The sequence below is a fragment of the Helianthus annuus genome, chromosome 15 (assembly GCF_002127325.2).
Source record: "Helianthus annuus cultivar XRQ/B chromosome 15, HanXRQr2.0-SUNRISE, whole genome shotgun sequence".
Taxonomy (NCBI): domain Eukaryota; kingdom Viridiplantae; phylum Streptophyta; class Magnoliopsida; order Asterales; family Asteraceae; genus Helianthus; species Helianthus annuus.
The window spans coordinates 96732261-96744615 of NC_035447.2; the positions used below are offsets into that span (position 1 = coordinate 96732261).

General features: G+C 33.6%; 2 long non-coding RNA genes across 2 annotated transcripts; one reads left to right on the plus strand and one right to left on the minus strand.

Moving 5' to 3' along the window:
• The first annotated feature begins 2224 nt into the window (after window positions 1-2224).
• On the plus strand, window positions 2225-2619 carry LOC110933810. The gene is made up of 3 exons (XR_004882326.1): window positions 2225-2329; window positions 2425-2460; window positions 2560-2619. It is a non-coding gene; the product is annotated as an uncharacterized LOC110933810 (long non-coding RNA).
• Window positions 2620-10475: 7856 nt separating this feature from the next.
• On the minus strand, window positions 10476-10880 carry LOC110934972. Its single transcript, XR_002588764.2, has 3 exons — window positions 10854-10880; window positions 10704-10755; window positions 10476-10586 (listed from the first exon to the last, which is right to left on the minus strand). It is a non-coding gene; the product is annotated as an uncharacterized LOC110934972 (long non-coding RNA).
• Between the last annotated feature and the right edge of the window lie 1475 nt (window positions 10881-12355).

Here is a 12355-nt window from a genome sequence, read left to right on the forward strand (position 1 = left end):
TATTTAGGGTTTAGCATTAATATTTAGGGTTTAGCATTAGGGGTTAGTTTTAGTGTTTAGTATTAGTATTTTGGGTTTAGCATTAGTATTTAGGGTTTAGCTTTAGGGTTTTGCATTATGGTTTAGCTTCTGGGTTTAGCATTGGGGTTTATCTTTAGGGTTTAACATTAGGGTTTAATATTAGGGTTTAGCTTTAGCTTTTGGGTTTAGCTTTAGCTTTAGGGTTTGCATTAGGGTTTAGCTTTAGGGTTTAGCATTATGGTTCAGCTTTAGGGTTTAGCATTAGCGTTTAGCATTAGGGTTTAGCATTAGGGTTTAGCTTTAGGGTTTAGGGTTTAGTTTTTAGGTTTTAGTATAGGGTTTAGCCTTAGGGTTTAGTGTTTAGCTTTAGTGTTTAGAGAGTTTTGGTTATTGTTCAATGAGCCGGTCCCAATGCCGTTGTAATGAGCTCAATCAACATTCGTTTGACCCGGTTTCTTACACTTCTTTGGTTAAGGATTTATATTTTTCCATAATATACACATATGTATAGTTTTAAGATTGAGAATATACAGATATGTTTAGTTTACAATATACAAATATGTATAAATCCCTAAAAAAACTAATAGAAAAAGCTTTGATTTTTGCAACAAAAAAAATTGCGTTTTTTTACCATTTTTTGCATTTTTGCTTAGGGAAAATGTGTGGTCTAGAATGTTTCCCAAGTTTCTTAAATAGGATGTTCTTCTCTTAGGATCCATACCCTATATATATATATATAGGGTAGGGTTCCAGCGTGAACAACCTCCCAAGAGTGAACTGCGTGAACAGATATGGACCCTTGATTTCCTTTTTAGTTGTTAAGGGTAGGATTGTAATTATATAAAAAATTAGATTTAAATCATTATTTTAATAATTGATTTAAGTTACATATTTCCTAATTTAAATTCATTATCCACATTATGTTTATTTATTAATAAGATAATTATCAAAACAAACAACAAATCACCAGATTTCAATTTTAATTTTTATTTCATATTTCATCACCAGAATTCAAATTTTGATTTTTAAGATCCACGTAACCTTCATATTTCAACGGTATACACATGTGTACTCAGCATCGTACATATGTGTACAGTAATTCACAGGTGTACATCAACATTCAATACAAAAAAATTCGGAGATATCACAAAAACAGACGATATACACATGTGTACATCGCATTAAAAAGTGGGCAAAATCAGAATACACATGTGTACATCGCATTTAAACAAATAATTATTTTAATAATTGAATTAAGTTACATCTTTCCTAATCCTTGATTTGATTTTTGAGAGATTTATGCAATCAATTTAAGAGGATAATTGATTACTTGATTTGTGAGAGATTTATGCAATCAATTTAAGATTGAAATTACACATATACCCTTTTTGTATTTAATTAAATGGAAAAAATTAACCAAATAATTACCATCATGCCACTCACTTTAATCTCAAGATTATAAAAATCAAGGGCCCAGATCAGTTCACGCAGTTCACTCTTGGGATTTTGTTCACGTTTGAACCTAATCCTATATATATATATATATATATATATATATATATATATATATATATATATATATATATATATATATATATATATATATATATCTATACTATATATAATATACATATCCAAAGGACTTCTTAAAGTCATTGAAATTTCCTTAAAACACCCCTAAAGCATGATGTACAAGTCTTTTAAGCACCAGAAAACTTCACTTTCCACTTGTACCCTTTCCCCTAAACTAAACACCCGGACACAAACTAGGGTTTCTCTCATCTATCATTTGGTCCGCCGCTCATCCTCTCATCTCCTCTGCTCTCTCTCTATCGACTTCATCAGGCCTCTCGGATCTCGCCAGATCTCTCACCAGATCTGTGAGGATTTCACCAGATCAATGAAGGTAACCTCCTTTTTCTCTCTCTCTCTCTCTCTCTCTCTCTCTCTCTCTCTCAAATTCATCAACAACGCTGAACCACGGGGTTAGATCTAGAGCATCTGCCATCATCTTCTCTTTGCTACGTTGTGCAGGTGGTCTCATTTAGGGCTTTTGATTTTTGTTTCTATCTATTGATTTATTTAATCACATACATGGTGGAAGGATTGTTCATTGATTTTTGCTCAGTTGGTATTTGGTATATACAATACGAAGTTAAGTATGTTTGTAACGATAACTGATTGCAACATGTGCTCATCAACAGGAGAAAACTCTAGAAATTGAATACATAAGAGCTGTAGCTCCACGCAAGGAAGAAGATCCTTCATTACATGATGATTGGGTCAGTGCAGTTGATGGTTCAAGTCGGTAAGTCATCTTATTTTGGGTGTTTATTATTTCTGTATTTCCAAATTGACATTGCAGTCTATTTCTTTTTACTGAACTTTTGTTTTATTTGACAGGTTTATTTTGACTGGTTGCTACGATGGGTTAGGAAGGTAAGACCAAAAATGTTTTCACAGATTTTATGTCTTTTTATTTTATCTTTCTCTATATTATTGTTGCGTAAAAATGTCTTTTTTTAATATACAATTTAGGATATGGGAATCTGCTAGGGTTTGTACGCATGATTTGGAAGGACACAATGATGCCGTTACATCAGTTGGTATCGTGAAAACAATAGGTATGATACTTTTATCAAAATAATTATCTTGGTTATCATGTACGTGATGAATACAAACGGTTTTTATTTTTTATGAGTCATGGTTTTTATTTTCTTGTTATTGCTTGCTGAATATGCAGAAGATGAGGACAACACTGTTGTTGCCACTGGTTCAAAAGACAAGTGTGAAACTCTGGAAGGTAATTTACTAATTTTACATTTTTTTACTCATAACAGATTTTTGGAATTCACAACTTCAATATAATGTTCTCTTTAAATGTTTACGCAGAGCCACGTGCAGAGAACCTAAAGATTGCAGCTTATAGAACTCTTCTTGGACATACTGCTTTTGTGCAAAGTGTTGCAGCACAGCCTACTGCGAATATGGTCCTCTTTTTTCCATTTATTTCAGTTTTCATTTCTACGTTACATACATTCTAAGTATTATTTTTCTTTGATTTATAGGTGTGTTCTGGTTCTTGGGATTTTAGAGTAAAATGCCATTTTCATCCGAGGTTTGGCTACTTTTGCGAATTTCGTCCAAAGATTTTTTTTTTCGCATCTGGATCCAAAAGGTTTGAAATCTTGCCATTTTCACCCGACTCTTTAATAAAAAACAACTAAAAGACAGAAATGCCCCTCATTTAACAAAGAAAAATGGATGGGGTTAATGAGTCGGATAAAAATGCCAAGATTTCAAACCTTTTGGATCTAGATGCGAAAAAACAAACCTTTGAACGAAATTCGCAAAAGTGAGATGCGATTTACGTGTAGGTCTCACAGAACATGCAAATCCTCTTTCATATGCCGATGCTGTAATTGGTACGTCGGGCACTAATATTAGTTATATTAGACGGGCCAGTGGTGCAACCATTGCTATACAAACTAGAGGTGTTCCTGATGAACTGACTATTGAGATTAACGGTTCAGCTTCACAAGTTCAGACAGCTCAGCAGTTGATACAGTGATAGGGAATCAAAGGTTAGTTAGTATACTTGAAGCACAATAGACAAATTCATTCTTTTTTTAATTCATATTGTGTAGATATTAAGCTTTTTGCATGTGTGTCTCACTGAAGCTTTATATTGTTCTGGTGTTTCAGTTTTTTGTATTATACAGAGCCAGCTTGTGGCTTTTGTTAGTTTTCTTTAATAGTGTGTATTCTTTCAAGTTGTGAAGTAAGTCTTTTTTTTTAGCAGTTCAAGCTATGCAAGGTTCGCTCGGTCCAGTTTGGTTTAAAAGGGATTCCTTACGTCAACACCTACGATGGTCGATCCATTCGCTACCCAGATCCTCTCATCAAAGCTAACGACACAATCAAACTCGACTTGGAATCAAACAAGATTGTTAATTTCATCAAGTTTGATGATGGGAATGTCGTGATGGTTACCGGTGGTTACCGAGTCTCTAGAAGAAAATACAGAGGAGAAGGTGACCAGGATCAGGCCCTTGAATATGGAAGACTTCAGGGAAGCCAAGAATCAGGTTTGTTAATAATTTTATTATGCTAATAAACCCATCTTGACCTAAACTCATCCTAACCCATTTCTTAATAAACCCATATTAACCCATACCCATCCTAACCCAATACCCAAACCTGCCCAACCCACCCATTTTGCCACCTCTAACTGTCATAGAGGCTGTATGACATGGAGAAAATGGTCAGGAGGGGTTGTATAGTGTGTTAGACTGGCACATCATATGGACCTTAATGTCTTATACATGCGTACGAGTTGGAATTCACCAAAATACACGGACCGTATGATGGGTACACTGAGGTGACCACTGACAAAGTGATACTGCCTGTATAACCATTTTCGCCCGGTTATACGACCCTAATCCCATACAAGGGCTTACTGCCTCATTGATTTGCCATGACAAGGGTATGAAATCCCCTTTTCTTATGATTTTTAGCCATGACAGGGCTTGCTGCGGTTCCTTTATATAGACGGTTTTGCCAAGCTACTGGCTATGGTGGTACCGTTCAACGCCGTGGGGTAGTTTTTCTGTTTTTTATCATTTTAGATTTTTTATTGCATAATGTAATATTAGTTTTGCTTTTTTTTTCTTTAGACCGTAGAAGAAAGATTTTGAGGCATGCTCAAGATGGAACGATCACCAATAGGTGTGTTATATAAATAATTTAATGAAATGACATACTTTTTTGTTTGTACAATTTTTTTAAAATGTTGGTTTTATTATTTTAGGGAGATTGTGGTGTGGTTCAATGTTGTTGTGTCAGATGGGAATGCCTTGGAAGTTTATTCCTACTCAAAGAGAGGTATTATGACCAGAATTCCAACTCCAAAAGTATTTTAATCTTCTGAAACAGACACATGGAGTGATAATGATATATTTTTGTGGACTGTAGTTAGTATTTTATATGCTTTAAGTTATTTGAAATTTATGTGTAGGTGAGCGTGAAGCCAGGAGAGAGTGCTCTTGCTTTTTACACTGCTGAAAATCTTAGTTCCACTCCTATAACTGGCATGTCTACTTATAATGACCCATGAAGGTAATGATCTGATTTATACTTGGATAAGACTTGTGCAATCTTAACACCAATGAATTCATTGCTGATCTGTGTCATTTCAAGAAGGCTTTGAAGCACCTGGTACAATTAAATGCTGAAATTCTTGGACTGTTTTTCTGTTTCATTAAGGCTTTGAAGCACCTGGTACAATTAAATGCTGAAAATCCCGACACTCATCGCTGCTTGGCATGTCATAGTTTTATTTACTTGCATCATAACCATGTGGTAGCCACACGCGTATCCACATATTTATGTTATATACTTCGTATCGCAGATAAGATTCTTCCACAAAGTGGCATCAAGGTCAGCTCCTACAAAGCAGAACGACCAACTTTCAGGTTATCTATCATTCTATTGCGTTTCTAATGCAAAATCATCTATTTATTTACATCATTTCTAATTGAGTTTTCACTTGTTTTTTGTAGTCAGCTGCATGATAATAAATCTCTGATGGAGGGTTTTCCTCGAGCAACATAAAGGTAATCTTTTTTCCATACTAATGATTACATGTGTGTACGAAGAACACCTTTAAGACGTCATGCTGGTGATTTTGCAGATTCGTTGTTGCACAGAGCAGCAGCAGCCGAGATGATCTGTTGTTTAGAACCGAACAAGAAGGCAGAAGCAATTAAGTTGATTGAAGAATCCCCTAAGAACTCTGTTTCAAGGTAAAATTTAGAGGTCACTAATTGCTATTCCTGACACGAGCGGGTTGACGGTTCAATTATATCTCATGTTAAATACATATGTTATCAGGAACCCCTTTGTGGTTCGATATCAAGTCAGCTAAGAAACAACCTTGAGGCTCTGAATTTGAATATTGCAACTGACGTGTTTTGTCCGGATGTTGGTATGTATCTTTCTTCGATTACATGGTTTGTGATTCGAGTTCAAATGGCGCTGCAGGAACTTCCTTTAGCCTATCCCATGTTACCCTGTCAAATGGCGCTGAAGTCGTTGTACGTGTTGAAGATGTATATTGTGCTCAAGTTTCGACACTCTTGAACAATTGAAAGAGTTACGCTTCAAGGATCCAAGCGTCCAAGTGTCAAATTAACCAACGGAAAAAACTATTGTGGACTTCTTTTAAGACATGATGTGTTTAATTACTACGCTGAAAAAAGATATAGTTGGTATTATGATGGCTGCATTTTTGTGGATTATTTGCATGTTTTGCGAACTTTTTTGGCATTTTTTATTGGAGTCCTTTTTTCTTTTTTCTTTTTCAGTTTTAGATTTTTACTTTAAATCATCAAATTCAAATCAATTTGAATTCGGGCTCGAACGTAGGGATGAGCTTGGTACCATCTGGTACCGAAAATCCGAAAAAATGGGTACCGGTATCGAAAATCCGAAAAAATGGTACGGTACCTGTATCGAAAACGCAAAATGTTGGTACCAAAAATCGAGCTGGTTTGGGAACGAATTCACACCGGTTTCGAGTTATGGTTTATTTTATAATATAGATTTGGTTATGACATGGGTTTCGGTTTCAAGTCATTGTTTTGTTTATAATACAGCTTCAACTATAATTTATGTCATCGGCTTTTCAGATCTTGGTTGAGCTCTGTGGTTAACTTTTCACCGAAACTTTTTGGTTTTTTTTTCTTGTGTAGTTTGGTTTTATTTTAAGTAGTAGCTTAGATTGTAGTATCTAATACCCTTTATTCTACATTGACGACATATTGCCTTAACTATATGATTTCCAAAGATCTTTCATCTCCCAGGTGTCATACAAACATGTTGCCATCTCATACAAGAAAAGTATGAATTTTGGAGGATTATAAGCTTGCATAGCGAATAAAGTATACTTGACTTTTAACCCATTTAACCATATATTTAAAAAACAATATATTTCAACTCTTGATAGCCTTCACCCCCCCCCCATATTATGATGTCTTATTACACGCTTATTTGTAATGCAGGTGCTTTGCTTGCTTGCGATGGAGAAGCCTGTTACTTTAAAGCCTTGGCATATTCGAGATGAACTCATCAAGGCTAGCTTTTCTTCGACCCACTCTTTGTAGACATTTTGGGCATTTTTACCTGTTTCATCTAGCCTTTGATAGACATTACCACATAGATGATTGATAAAGTAACAAACTACTATACAATATACCATGGGAGGATTGATAAACTAACAGAAAACAAGTATTGCGTTGAAAATTGTCGCCACCTTTGCATCACGAATTTGGTTTTGGTTATGGCTCAAAACCAAACCGCCTGTACATAGCCCTAAACTCACCAACCTAAGTGATATGTTTCCCGCCGCATCGCGCGGGTAAACGACTAGTATATATATATATATATATATATATATATATATATATATATATATATATATATATATATATATATATATATATATATATAGGCAAAGGATAAATCGAAAACCCAGTTGAGTTGACTAAACCCTGAAAACCCATTAATCACCATTGATTAAGCATGATGGATGGCTAAGATTCATTTTGGGCCATTCATTGATTTTGAATTCCTTCATCTCTATTTTTTAATATATTTAATGTACCTAAAGGGCAATATGGGAAATATTTAACATAATCTCTTACTAAGAGACAAAAATCTGCAAGGTGTAACCAAGCCTTACATCGTTCACATCTAACCTACAACTCTACATTAGTCTTCAATATTTCAAAAATCACAAAAATAAACACTCTCTCTCATAAATCTTCATCAACCAGAGATCTTCAAAAGTCATCTAACATTCACTCTCTCTCATAATCTTCATTTTACCCTCTCAAAATATTCAGACAATCGCCCACAAAAGAGACGATCGCTGCAGATATTCAAAAATCGCCGGACAACAATCAAGGATCGCCGGAAATTGTAGGGTTCAGGTGCATCGGCGTCGGTTCAGGTGCGTCGCTCCGGTCAGATCGGTGGTCGGAGGTCCAACCGGAGATTCGGTGTCGAACAGGTGACTGTTTCTTAGCGAAATGGAAAAGGCCAAGGATCTTTTTGTCGCCGGAGATGGGCCCATACTTCACCGGAAATTCGACCTTTTCGTCATCATGGTTTGATTACATTATCGTATTTTCACTTTTGTTTATGTTATCTACTTCTTTTTGACCTTTTCGCCAGAGGTCCAATTGTTATGTGTGGGTCATTTGCTGTGCTCATATTTTTTTTTTTGTTTCTTAAAAGGTTGGGCTGTAGTTTTGTTTCTATATATTATTCTTCTATGAACTTATCATATGCACACTAACAAAAAGAATGTAATCCTCAAAGCCCCCAACAAGCAGCTCTGTGTTTGATCTTGTTCTCATCAATTGCTTGAGTTTGAGATACGTGAGTGCAATATTATCGATGAAAATTCTGACATGAATATGTATGCAGGTTTTGAAAGTCTTCCCAAATCCAATAACTGTCACAACGGTTCAGTTTGCTGTTGGGAGTGTGATTGTATTCTTGATGTGGACATTGAATATTCACAAAATGACCTAAAACCAGTGCGGCACATGTACTTCCATGTTATGAAGGAATGAATTTGTTATGTATGTACATATAAAGACTCTTTTGTTTTATACATGTGGACCATATATTTAAGCGAATTGAGTTTTTTTTTTTTTTTTTTGAGGAATATGATTATAGATGGTGATTTGGGTATTAATTATTGTTGTTCGATCTATTGGTTTTATACGGTTTTATTCAGTTGATTGTAATTTTTTCCTTTAATCAGTTAAGTTGGGGTTTTTACTTTCTTTTGAATAATCTCAAAATAGTTAGTTTTGAATAATGTGAACAAGTTCTTGGAAACAGTCTCGGATTCTCTTGCATTCAATATCAATGATAAGAAATCTCAAAATTGTTAGATGGTTTGTTACATTTATGTTTGACAATTTATTTTGTAACAGTGTTGGAAGGCAGTGAATCGGACACACCAGCAAAGGATTTGAAAGAAAAGAAAAAAGTATTTTTGTAACTTAAGTATTTTGTTTTTTAGGGAACAAGTGTGTTGTATGCGTTGTTAGGTTATATAATAATGTTGTTGCACCTTAACACTTGTGGGGGCAAAATTTTGTAACTTAAGTATTTTATTCATAATGTTGTTTTACGATACTTTTTTTTTAATTTATCGGTGTTTGGGCCACCGGTGTTGTATATAACAAATAAATGTAAAAGCATTAGGTGAAAAACTGGATATACACGTTGAATAAGGTTACTTTATATGTACCATCTTATTAAGGTTACATTCTACAAATGAGCAATAAATATTACATTATATGTAACATTTTACAAAAAAAAAACAAAAAAAAATGTAACCAATGAGGAAAAATGTTACTTTATATGTACCATCTTGTTAAGGTTACATTCTATAAAATGAGCAATAAGTATTACATTATATGTAACATTTTACAAAAAAAAAGTACAAAAAATAACGTTACATTTTCTATATAATTTCAAAAAATGTAACACCCAGTATACAAGAAAAAATGCTTGTTTTTTTTACAACATAAGAGTGTAACGCGTTTTCTTTTCTTTCTCCTCCGACACAAAGTGTTATATTCCATCACATTGTTAAAAAAGTCGTCTTCCTAGAAAAAGATGTTACATGTAGGTATGTACACTACAAAAAAAGATGTTACATATATTATACATATATATGAAGTTACACCACGTGTAAACATACATTTTCTGTATAATTTCAAAAAATGTAAACACCCAATAAACAAAAAAAAAATGAGCAATAAGTATTACATTATGTGTAACGTCCTTCTACGTTTCATATACACAACCAACAACAGGCTTTAAACAATAGGAACATTAGGACACCACATTCTAGTGCCATTGGGTGTGTGGTGAATATAAAATTCCTCGTCCGCATGAATACCTACAAAAAAGGTCACGAGTCTTTTAGAAAACATTGTATTGTTAATAATTTTTAACACGTATAAGTTAAAAAAAAATTACTTGTAACATTAAACCTAACAAACTGATGCATTTTACTGTATTGTCACAAAAAACAAAACATGGTGGTACATTTTTTTGGTGTCACCAAAAAGTGTAGATGCTGGTGCATTTTTTATGTGATCCAAAAATGTAATCTCGAATGTTTTTCCCTTTCAAAAAATAAAAAAACTTAATACAAGTGTAACCACACATGTTTTTACCTTCTACAAAATATAAAAGCTTGTTTCATAAAAATAAAAAATAAAAATGGTATTGTTAATACAAGTTTACCACATTTTCAACCAAATTACAAGGATTTGAAAAGAAGAGGTTGTCATGGCTCTTTAGTAATGTCTAGGAAGAATTACGTCAACATTTCACATATAAACTTAAACATTTCACATGTAATAGCCTACCTGATGATACAACAATAACGTACTGCCACCCAATTGTTGGTGTATGCCGACGAATCGACTGAATATCAGAAAACGGTAATGCTTTTATGGTGTACAGATTTTTGTCTGCATAAAATAACACTAATCATCAGATCCACATATCCCAAACATATACAAACAAAAAACAAGATATATAGTATATACAGTCTGATACACCACAAACAATTAAAAGATGAGGCTAACCTCCTGCAGACGGTCTGGCATTTGAGCTTTGGACTTTATAAGGTATCCACGTCTATTATGACAATAAAGTATAACTTACTATCACAATAAAATAATTAATAGATCATGTATCACAAAAATGAATAGTGCTTAACAACAAGAGAACATTACCATAAACAGTGAAGAACCTTGCTTAAAGTATTAACAACAAGAGAACATTACCATAAACAGTGAACATTACCACATTTTCATCTTCAACAACTCTACTCTCACCCAATGCATCTTCATTAAATGCAAAATTAGGTAAAAGATTATGTGGGACAACATTTAAGGGTGAACCCGGATGATCATTGAGTGTCGCCGTACCACCGGCAACAGTCCGAGGTTTTTGGTTGTTCAACTCAGCCATGTTTGATTTTGTCCGGTGATTTTGGAAAATCTGCAGCTGGGTTTAGTCTTTTTTGTGTGGCGATATTCTGAATATTGAGAGGGTATGATGAAGATTAAGAGAGAGAGTGAGTGTTTGGTGACTTTTGAATATCTCCAGTTGATGAAGATTATGTGAGAGAGGAGAGAGATACATCAAGTACAAAGTTATTAAATGAAACTAACGAAAAGAAGAAAAGAAGTATGTGCCATCAAGTCTCTTACACACTTACACATTCATCAGTCAAAAGGTTAAAAGGAAAATGTCAAAAATGCCCTTGTCTCCTCTCAAACTAACAAGCAACGTGGATCAATCCTAGCCACATATAACAGTTTCCTGGGTTTAGTCAACTGGAGTGGGTTTTCTCCTTACAATTGGCATATATATATATATATATATATATATATATATATATATATATGGTAGGGTTTCTAAGAGAAGTCCATTCTATTTGAGAAACTTGAGAATAATTCTGGACCAAACATTTTCCCTAAGCAAAAAAAATGCAAAAAAAATATTTCTTTTTTGTTTTTTGGAAAAATCGTAGCTTTTTCTATTTGGATTTTTTAGGGATCTATACGCATGTGTATAATGTTAATCTTTTAACTATACATATGTGTATATTGTCAATTATACATATATGTATATACATGTTTAAAATTGAAAAATATGTTTTATAAACCCTAAATCTAAACCCTAAACCCTAAAGCTAAACCCTAATGCTAAACCCTAATGCTTAATGCTAAACGCTAAAGCTAAACCCTAAAGCTAAAGCTAAACCCTAATGCTAAACCCTAAAGCTAAAGCTAAAGCTAAACCCTAATGCTAAACCCCAATGCTAAACCAAAAGCTAAACCATAATGTAAAACCCTAATGCAAAACCCTAAATACTAATGCTAAACCTTAAAGCTAAACCTAATGCTAAACCTTAAATATTAATGCTAAATCCTAAAGCTAAAACTAAATCATTCACCTCAATCAAAGATTATAACACTTATTTTTCAATTTTAAGCATGTATATACATATATGTATAATTGACAATATACACATATGTATATTTAAAAGATTAACAATATACACATGTGTATAGATCCCTAAAAATGTGATTTTTCCAAAAAGGAAAAAAGATATTCTTTTTTATTTTTTGGAAAAATCGCAGCTTTTTCTATTAGGTTTTTTTAGGGATCTATACACATGTGTATATTGTTAATCTTTTAACTATACATATGTCTATATTGTCAATTA